The sequence below is a fragment of the Podarcis cretensis genome (assembly GCF_951804945.1).
Source record: "Podarcis cretensis genome assembly, chromosome: 2".
Taxonomy (NCBI): Eukaryota; Metazoa; Chordata; class Lepidosauria; order Squamata; family Lacertidae; genus Podarcis; species Podarcis cretensis.
The window spans coordinates 18,084,600-18,087,714 of NC_137171.1; the positions used below are offsets into that span (position 1 = coordinate 18,084,600).

Here is a 3,115-nt window from a genome sequence, read left to right on the forward strand (position 1 = left end):
ACCTGAAACTGTTCTTAACCTGAAGCACCATTTTAGCTAATGGGGCCTGCTGCTGTTGCCGTGCCGCCGGAGCACCATTTCTGTTCTCATCCTGAAGCAAAGTTCTTAACCCGAGGTAATATTTCTGGGTTAGTGGAGTCTGTAACCTGAAGCGTATGTAACCCGAGGTACCACTGTATTTTAATTATAGCAGGCATGTTCCAAGAGACTGTAATCTACTCCCACTATAAATAAACTGGCAGTGATCTACCTATTGGATTGGCCAATGTTGTCCAGCTTTTTGGGGGGATCCAAAGTTGCTGAGCTCTTTGGGGGAGCTTGCCGCTCTACAGCTGAGGGGGATGCGGTGGGCAAACCGTTTTGGCAGCAAGAAGCTGCAGCGTCTCTCACAGACAGTGAGTGCCGCACACCATTTTGTCACCCCCCTCAGAGGTGACACTTGGGGAAGACCGCCCCCACCTTGCAGTGCCCCGTCTGTGGGGAGCAGAAAGGAGGTAGTTTTACAGAGGCAAAAAGAAAAGGAAGCATGGGTAAAAAGTTCTGCAAGTATCTTCCAAATTTGGGGACTTAATGAGGGAGCCATCGAGATCAGGGACTTAAAAGGGGAGCCTGGGAAGACTTTCAGTGTGCAATGGATTGTTGACAGGTGAGAGGCCCCACCTACATGCCAATCAAGTGATGTCATAATGGCATTCTGTGGTTGGTATGTGGTTGGCCCCACCCACCTGTCAGATTTGCCCCATGAACCCAGATCTCCATCCCTAGATTTGCTTCCTGATCTGGATACAGCACAAAATAGCAGCTGAATGTTTGGATTGAATACATTTCTGTTCCCTTTTATTGCAAGATGTAGCAGTGACACATTCTCCTGAAGAAGCCCCTTTTCTATTGCTCAATAGCTAAGCACAAATTAGCAAGCTAATATAAACCTCACTGCTATAAAAATGAGCAGTGAGTAATAATTTTACCTCCTTTCTTACTGTGACCATTTGTAGCCAAAAGTACACCTTAAATTAATAAAATACTTGTCGCAAAGTCCAGACACCTTCACTTTGAAGCAAGGTAAGGAGAAACAGAGTTCCTCCATAAATTCAAAGGATATGTAATTGGTAAAAGTCCAACTAATAGCAAATCAGTTCAACTACCGTGTTTTAAATTTCTTGCGACATCAGCTATCCCCGAAATTCCATTAAATATGATTAGTTTAATTATTTTGTCCTTAGTAGAAGAGTGCTAATTAACTTGGCAATGATAAATATGCATTTGAATGTCAGTTTAAAACCCCTAAAGATTCTCATTATCCTTAAAATCTGAGGTATGGATTTTTTTATTTTTTTATTTTTTAGCATTAGGATCACCACAGAAAAGATTTATTCAAAGTTGAGAGAGGAACTCAAAGGTAGCAGGCATGAAAATGTCGTAACAATTCTGCAGTTCTTATCAAGGCTTTCTTCCAATGGAATGAACAAAGAAACGTGGATTTTTGGTGCCACCTTTTCTTCAAATGCTGTCCACATGTGGATAACAGCAATACAAATGCAATAAAACAGAGTACAATATAATAAAGGAGCAATAAAATAAAATGTAAAAAGGATGCCTACATTGTCAGTGAAGACTCATTGAAATCAATAGACGCAAGTAAAGGTTAGTGTGAGCATAGCCTAGTTGGAAACAACCAGTTTAAACCAATTTTAAACATTTTTAAATGTATTTGCAAATCAGATTGTGGGTCAAAGTACTGATGAAATAAAATGCAGTTGCCTGGGCCTGAGGATCATCATAGATGGGGATGGATGGGCCACCATTGGCAATATTTATCAGTCAAAGACCTTATTGGAGTGTGAATGCTCTGAACATGTGACATAAAGCATGTGACAATAAGGATTAACTTGATAATAATTTTGTTATTTGTATCCCACCAATCTGACTGGGTTGCCCCAATGGCTCTTGGCAGTTTTATTCTACATTTGGCAGGATGGGGGGGGGGCTGTTTGGCATTTTCTTTGTATTTTTATTGCTTTACAGAAGCTGTTGCAAAAGATGGAGTGAAAATAGCTCAAGTAAGCAAGTAACTAAAAGTTTAATGCAGGCTTCCTCAACCTCAGCCCTCCAGATGTTTTGAGACAACAATTCTCATCATCCCTGACCAGCGGCGTAGTGTGGGTTGTCAGCACCCGGGGCAAGGCAAGTAATTTGCGCCCCCTAACCCGGGGCAAGGCAAGTAATTTGCGCCCCTAACCCCTAACCTGCCGCCGCTGCCAGCTTCTTCTTGCTGCTGCCTGGGCTGGTCGGGTGTGGTTCTCTCCCGCGCTCAGCGCTGCGCTGGGCGGCCGCTGCACTGTCCCTCCCCCAGATAGTCTCTCCCTCGCTCTCTCTCCGCTCCGCTCCGCACTGCAACGCACGCCTGGCACCCTCCCCCTCCACAGTGGGCGGCGACGCGGCAGCTCGGATCAGATTCGCACAGCCAGCACTGCAGTGAGAGAGAGTGAGTGAGCCAGGTAGGGGCAGAGAGCTGCGAGTGCGAGCGCACCCCCCCCAATGTTGCGCCCAGTGCGGCTGGCCCCCCCGCACCCCCCACGCTACGCCACTGTCCCTGACCACTCGTCCTGCTAGCTAGGGATCGTGGGAGTCGTAGGCCAAAAACATCTGGAGGGCAGAGAGCCTGGTTTAATGCAACCCAGTCAGTATAGAAATGAAATAACTACCACACTCACATGACTTAAGTTTCTGGCCATTCCCTCACTGCAAGAAGTGAAGCTACAAGAAACCAGGCAGAGGGCTTTCTCGGTAGTGGTGCCCACCCTGTGGAACGCCCTCCCATCAAATGTTAAGGAGATGAGTAATTATATAACATTTGGAGAACATCTGAAGGCAGCCCTATATAGGGAAGCTTTTGAAGGTTTAACATTTTTACTATGTTTTTATATATGCTGGAAGCCACCCAGAGTGGCCGAGGCAACCCACTCAGATGGGTGGAGTACAAATATTATTATTATTATTAGCAAGAATATACGGGAGGAGGGAGAATAGAAGAGAGGGAGGGGAATTCAGTCCACTTGCTCAGTGACATCACTGGATGCAACCCAATATCTCTGACACACACTGTATTATTCCC

General features: G+C 45.5%; 1 long non-coding RNA gene across 1 annotated transcript; it reads left to right on the forward strand.

Annotated features, from left to right (window-relative positions):
* Positions 1 to 749: 749 nt before the first annotated feature.
* LOC307210140 lies at positions 750 to 1,594 on the forward strand. Its single transcript, XR_013835864.1, has 2 exons — positions 750 to 1,062; positions 1,347 to 1,594. It is a non-coding gene; the product is annotated as an uncharacterized lncRNA (long non-coding RNA).
* The last annotated feature ends 1,521 nt before the right edge of the window (positions 1,595 to 3,115 follow it).